Source organism: Tupaia chinensis, unplaced genomic scaffold, assembly GCF_000334495.1.
Source record: "Tupaia chinensis unplaced genomic scaffold, TupChi_1.0 Scaffold139612_1, whole genome shotgun sequence".
In the NCBI taxonomy this organism is placed as follows: domain Eukaryota; kingdom Metazoa; phylum Chordata; class Mammalia; order Scandentia; family Tupaiidae; genus Tupaia; species Tupaia belangeri.
The window spans coordinates 382445-390472 of NW_006199495.1; positions in this window are offsets into that span (position 1 = coordinate 382445).

The following is an 8028-nucleotide window of genomic DNA, read 5'->3' on the forward strand; positions in this document are numbered from 1 at the left end:
ACCCACCCTAAAGCAAAAACCTTTCCAAAAAAAAAAAAAAAAAAGAATAACATTCTAATTTCCCTTTTTCTTCCTTAATATAGGAGATAAAAATTTCTGTGTGAATGATGTCCTCTGCATTCCAGGAGAAAAGAAACATTTTCTCCTTGAGGACTCATAGAGAAGAGAATTCTGTACAAACACACATTGCTAAAATAATTCCTATCTTTCTCTACCCTTCCTATATTGTTGAGTTACTTTTCCACAATTGCCTCTTTTCATTCAATCTATTATAAAAACATTTTAATTTGTTACTTCTTTAGACTTCATTTCCTCCAGTAGGTTTCCATGCTATATAAAAGCTTCCACTTTTTGTGTTTTACCCCTATAGATCTATCTGATCTATCTTATGCCAATTTAATTTTCAAGCATAGTCAAAACTGTAAAAGGATAGAGCAAAATTTTGCCTCCCCTAGGAAATAGGCAAAAATAAAACAAAACAAACAAACAAACAAAAAAAACCCACAAAACCCATTAACCTGAAATTATACATATTGTTTTACTAATTTGGATACTGAAATGTGATCCTGTCCCAAATTATTTGGGTTGGATATGGCTAGCTGATTTAATAAATCAATTTATGAATGAAAATCATGCCAAAGAGAACACATTAGCATATTTTCTTATTATATTTTGGCTAATAGAAATGTCCACTATTAAAACTGTTCATATCACAAACCTTAGTTTATGATACACACGATTTACTATATTACTATTACAGATTAAGATAAAAGAGACTTGTAATAGATATATTAAGTGATGTCCGCTGTCGGTCAGGCATTATTCTCTGTGTTTGTCGTGCATTAACAAATTTAAGCTTCACATAATCCTGTGAGACCGCTATATTGTTCTTTCCACATCAGTGGGATGGAATTCAAATCATGAAAAATCTAGCAAATATCACAGGGTCACACAGCTGTTAAATTTCAGATCTCAAATACCACCCTCGGAGATGAATGTACAGTTTTTACTACTCTTTTTACTGGGTAGTAGAGTTCTGTCCTTTTTCTTTAAGTTTATTTATTTCTTCCATGATAAGAGAAATAGAGAGATAGAGACAAAGAGAAAGGCACACTGAGCAGGGTTCTCACAGGGTAATGGACTCTAAGCTTAGCCAGCATCTGGTCATGGTCTGCAGAGGAGAACTCAAAATCTTCCCATGTAGGTTAGCCTCACAGGGTATTGTGTTACTGCTGTATCCCTACTTCACTCCTAGGATTCTGTTGAAATCTGTTTGTTTTTGTTTGTTTGTTTGTTTCATTTTGAGAGAGGATTTGGCTGTAGGGTGCATGTGTTCATGAGAGCAACAGAGAGCAAGAAATCAGCCCCTGGGGGTATGGCCATGTCACAATCCCTTCTCCTCCATTCTCCTCTTGAGATTTTGGGCATGCACATGTTTTAAGCTACCAGGTCCAGGGCTTGAACTAAAATCAACTATGTGGGAGTCCAGAGACAAACCATCACACCATTTGCTGCTCCCTAGAATTCTGTTTTTAATAATAATTTATATAATGAAAAAAATAGTCTTATAATAAATGCATTTGTTGTTTATTTATTTATTTATTCATTTATTTTTTGGAGAGGTTTTTGCTATAGGGCGTGTGCGCTCACCAGACAGACAGAGAGAGACATAGAGACAGCAAGCAAGAAATCACCCCCCAGGGGGAATGGTCACACCGCAATCCCTTCTCCTCCATTCTCCTCTCAGGATCTTGGGCACACACGCACATGCGCCTGGCGTAAGTTCTAAGCCACCGGGTCCGGGACGCGAACCGCGGTCGACTACGTGGGAGTCCAGTGACAAAGCCATTATGCTAACTGCTGGTTCCCAATAAATGCATTTGAATACAAACACACATATTATATATTCAAAAATTGAAAAGTTCAGAAATTAATTAACAATAATTTTGGGTTTAGCAGTTGGCATAATGACTATGTCACTGGACTTCTATGTAATTGATCATGTTTTGAGTCCCAGATCTGGAGGCTTAAACTCATGACAGGCATTTGTGTGTGTGTATGTGTGTGTGTGTGTGTGTGTGTGTGTGTGCCCAAAATCCAGAGAGGAGAATGGAGGAGAAGGGAGTATGGAATGGCCATCTCCCCTGGGGTTGAATTCTTGCTTTCAGTCTCTGTCTCTCTCTGTCTTTCTGGCGAGCACACATGCCCTATAGCAAAATCTCTCTCAAAAATAAAAAAAAAAGAAGAAAAAAGGAAAGAAAAGAAAGAAAGAGAAAGAAAGAAAGGGAGAAAGAGAAAGAAAAAGAAAAAAAGAGAAAGAAATTAACAATAATTTGTGAAAGGAAACCATCTTTAAAATGGAGGGCAAAACATATCTGAATCAGAGATATTTGTATATCCATATGTATTGCAGCGTTATTCACAATAACAAGACATGGAATCAACCTAAGTTGATAACCCAATAACTGATGAATAGATTAAGAAAATGTGGCACAAATTCTCTATGGAACACTGCTCAGCCATAAAAAACAATAAGACCCTGCCATTTGAAAAAAAGTGGTCAGATATGGAGGATCTAATCTATCACCGAGTGAAGCAAGCCAGAATGTGAAAGAAAGATATTGTATGTATCCACTCAATATATACCGACTATCCACACTCTATGATAGAGAGCAAAAAATCGGAGGACATAAAAGCAGTGAAAATAATTATGGATGCTGAAGACAGCGTGTTATGGGGTGAGAGATGAGATGAGTAAAGAGAAGGACAGCAAAAGAATAAATAGAGTGGCATGATATTAGGGGGAAACAGAAATGATTTATTACCTGTTGATAACATGTATAGTATTCTCAACTGAACTGGTCTGAGAAGTATTTCATGTTGAGTAAATTCCTCTTACAAGCAAAATAATACATAGTGATTAAATGTTTTAAAAAATAACGAGAAAATGTGGCACAGATATTGTGAGGACACAAATAATCAGACTGTATTTTACAGGCCGGAACTGTTAGTTATATTAACTTTCCACCTAACCAACTATCAAGAGATTAGTGTGTGTACTATTGTCTTTTATCATAATTGCATCAGGAAAAAATAATCTCCTGCCATTTGAGATGAAATGAACAAACCTTGAGGATATAATGCTAAGTAAAATACACAATGCTATGAAAGACAAATACGATATATTTCCACTTAATTTATTCTGAATGTCCTCACTCTTTAAGAAATACAGCTAAAGGACTTGATAGCATTACATTAGTGTGAGTGATCATAGATACTACAGGCTTCATGAGAGTGACTCAGGGGGGTTGGGAAGAAATAATTAATAGACACAAGAGTGCATGTTAACTAGTGGAAGTTTATGGAACAGTGGTATTATCGCAGAGTAAAAAATGTCATTGACAAGTCATTATATACTTTCCCATGCCAAACACTAAATGAGTGAAACTAACATTGAATATGTACAACATAATGTTATCTTAAATATTGAAGACTATGAATATGTTTATATCCTTGCTTTCTTTATTAGGCACTGTACACTTGTTTTTTTTTTTTTTAAAAATAACTATTCTCCACAAAAATGTACCATGACATTTTTATTAATTAGGAATTACAATAAAAATACAACTATAAATCCAACAAAAACAGGACCAGTAGGTTGTGCAGAGGCTGAGGCAATTGTATACCATGTATTTGAGTCTCTGACCTCCAACTTGAGGGGCATGCCAGGCATGTGCATGCGTGTGCCCACAATCCTAAGGAGAATGGCTCGCAGATGGCCATCTTCCCTGGGAATGATCTTCACTTTTTTTTTCTTTTTTTTAAAGATTTGTTTATTTATTTATTTATCTACTTCCATTTTTTAATATTATTATTTAATTTGACCAGAGACAGAGAATAAGGAAAAAGTGAGAAAGCAAGTTAACAGGTCTGGAACTCAAATCACGGTCAACTAATTTTTCACTTTCTTTCTCTCACTCTCTCTGTCTCTCTCCAGCTAATGCATGCACTCAGTAGCAAAACTAAGCACACACACACACACACACACACAAAAAAAAAAAAAATAAAAACAATCATAATATTGATCAAGGCACAAGATTTATGCCAGTGAAACAAATACCTTATCATCACCCATATCAAAACATTAATACCAAAGAAATTTTGTTAAACTTTTTAGACATTTTTGCTATAGGGCGTGTGTGCCCACCAGATAAACAAAGAGAGACAAAGAGACAGAAAGCGAGAAATCCCCCCCTGGGGGGATTGCCACGCTACAATCCCTTCTCCTCCTTTCTTCTCTCGGGATCTTGGGCACACATGCACACATGCCCGGTGTGAGTTTAAGTCACTGGGTCTGGGACTCGAACTGTGGTTGGCTGCCTGGGAGCCCAGTGACATAGCCATTACACCGACTGCTGGTCCCACTTTTGTTAAAATTTTATTGTGTTTGTCCAACTGAGCTATTAATAACAAAATACAACCAACATAGCAATGCACAAAGAGCAGAAATGTATTGTTCTCTGTTCTGGAGGCTGAGAAGTCCAAGATCAAAACACTGGCATATTTAATATCTAGTAATGGCCCAATTTCTGACTCACAAATGGCACCTTCTTGCTTTATCTTCACTTGGTATCAAGGGAAAACAAGATCTATGGCGTCCTGTTTGGAAGGACACTAATCCCATTAATGAGGACTCTGCCCTCATAACCTAATCACCTCCTAAAGGTTCTACTTCCAAATACCATCATTTTGGAGTTAGAATTTTAACATGTAAGTTTAGATGATGAATACACAAATATTCAGACTCCAGCTTATAGGCCAGAACTGTTAGTTATATTAACTTCCCACCTAACGTTGGGATAGAGAGATAAATGTGTGTACTATTGTCTTCTATCATAATTTGCATCAACATAAAAATTAAAAAATAGAATGCCTTGCCTAGGCTTTTTTTTTTTCCTTTTTTTCCAGGGTCTATACATTTCAGCAGCAACATTTTTTAATGTTTTACATTTTCTAGTCTAGAGCTCTGGTCTCTCTCAAGCCAACTACAACTCTCTACCTGAATTTGTAAATGATGTTTATTAGAACACAGCCACATGTATTTATTAGAGATTTCCTATGGCTACCTTGACACTGCAATGACAGAACTGCAAAATAGACAATGTGTACCAGAAAGCCTAAAATGTTTACTACTGGGACCTTTACTGAAAAAGTTTGCTGATCACTGCTCTATAGGAAAAGACTCTGTGACTTAGAATTCTCTAACTCATGACTTATAATTAAAATTCCAATAATTTTTAAGGCTTCACTTCTGATGTATTATTAAGTAGATCATATTATACTGCACTGAGAGTCTGTATGAGTGTATTTGTGTGTGTTTGGGATATTGTTTCTTCTCTTTCAGTTCTACTAAGAATTGACTGACTTGGGTCACAAGGATCAAAACATGCGAATGGTGGGACCAGCAGGGGGCATGGTGGTTAAAGGTGTTGGACTGCCACATGGCTGACTGCAGCTTGAGTCTTGGACCTGGCGGCGTGCTTTCTCACTTCCTTCTCACCCCATCCCCATCTCTCTGTGTCTCTCTCTGGTGAGCCCACATGCCCTACTGCAGCAAATTTAAAAAAATAAAATAAATAATTTTTTAAAAAAGTATGAGAATGGTAATAAAGATAAATGGAACATCTGAAATATGTATAATTGGAAGTACATACTGATGTTTCTCCAACTCTATACAGTTCATTATAGAAAAAGTTATATTACATTTATAAACTTGATACACACATACATGTAAGTATAATAAACTTGATATACACTTACACATAAGTAAGTATAAACCACATATATTTTATGTTCCAGGTTATCCCATGAGCACAATTCATAAATCATTTATCCAATCACAAATTCTGCAATTTTCTGTCTTTGACTATAGTCACATTTTGCTACGGCCGTCCCTGATCCATTGTGGCATAATGCTCACTTAGTCTGTCACGTGTAGACTATGTTCTAATTTGTTCTGCTTCAATGATGTACATTAAATTATCCTAGTGCACTTTGACTTTTTATGATCAATATACACAATTAACATGTCTGAAAATGACAGTCTGCTTTAAAAATAACACCATTAGTCATTGCTTAGGTAGAATATATGTTATGAAATTAACAGGTGAGTATTTTCTGTAGGTGATGATTAAGATCGTAATCCTGAGAAAATGACAACAAATAAATACATTTCAGTGAAGAAGGCATGGATATTTTTTTTCCAATTAATGTCAGCACATCTTGACCCACCTGTTTACATGATAGATAACCAACATGGGTCTCATTTGTAAGAATGCCCTATTTTAAGAGAGGGTGTGACTAAAAAAGTACAGATCAAAGAATAAGTCCTGAAAACTCTCTTTTTAATATATTGCCACACAAAGAGATGGTTCTTAGCTTAAAATTTGATCTCCTGAAATTCTCATTTTGAAATATTAAGTGACCTTATATTCTTGCTATTGTTAGTTTGAACTAAATTCAACCTAAATTCAACTTTAAAATATTTGTACTTGTATTTATTCCATTTTTAAGATAGTGTAAATCTTCCAGAAAGCAAGTAAACATAGTATCTCTATGTTTTTCTTCTAATTTTTATATGTGAAAAATTTTAATAATACAAAGTTGGGGGGGAAACCCTAGAACTGCAATTATTTCATTATGTCTCTACATAGTTACAGGGTTCTCCTATAAGAAAGGGATTCTGGAAACATTACTAGGACCAAAAGAAAGAAATTTTTGAAGCTGACAGTAAGGACAATTTCTCAATTATGAGACATGTTAGTAGATAAGATGGGTCATTTCATGAGAAAATGCTTTCAGTTATGCAGCTTAGACAATTATTTTTGTGTCAGTATAATTTGTACTGAATGTCCTCTGATATTACATTAAATCTAAGAGTCGAAGATAAATGTTTTCTGAACTCTGACTTGTTTTGATTAGTGTAAATTTATTGTGAACAAGTTTTTTTTCATATTTTGTCAGAGAAATTTGAAATGTTTTGTTTTTTTTTCTCAAACCAGTCAGAGAATATCTTAAATATAAATTTATATGAGTAACTGAAGAAAAACATTTGATAATTACCCTAAGTTTAAAAACTGGGTTACATTTCACAACATTCTTTCAGGCTCTAGATGTTCATTATGTAACTGTCTATCACAGTTAAATGTGTTCTAGTATGATTTTTAGAGTGCCTTTTACAGCCTCATATTCAAGTGGAGAAGGATTCCTTTACATAATCCCATGACATGTAGTCTGGATGCTCCTAATATTAATAGTTGGTGCATATTGAACTTTCATTGTTCCTATCAAACATAAATGCTTACAGTGTTGACCCAACTCTTGACATTAATTTTACCTGATACTATTATTATATGATTTCATAACTACTTTTGTCATGGCCTTGTATCACTGGTCACACTGTTATAAAATAGGACAACAGATTCATTTAAAAATTTGTATTTCAGTTATTTTTTTGCTTTTTGATATCTTGAAAACAAATGATAACTTTCAAATTGCCAAAAATAAGCACTGGAGTTGGTCATTTTATTTAGTAGTCAGTTAAATGTTCCTTGAAAAAGTGCTTTAGTCGATGCAAATACAAAAAAGGATAATAGTTTTGCTATGCTGGTTTTGTTTGTCTCCTGCACTATATCTTTGTAGATCCTATCTTTTGCATGCAAGGAATGACCAAATCACTCGTTTCAAATGTATATGTGATATTAGCTAGCAGAGCTGAAAACCCAAATACATGAATTTATAAGTGTACTTAAACTCAAGATGGGTACTTCAGTTGGGACTTGTGGTTTTAGTTCTGCAGTGTCAGGTGTAAAAAGGAAGTGCACTAAAGTTGGTGTTCTGTTTAGGAAGAATGCTTTATATAAAATTCTCTTTTTTTTCTGTGAATAACTTATTTCTTACTGAAAATACATAATGATAGCTATTTGCCAAAAAAAAAAAAAAAAAAAAAGGATGATAGTTTTATAATAA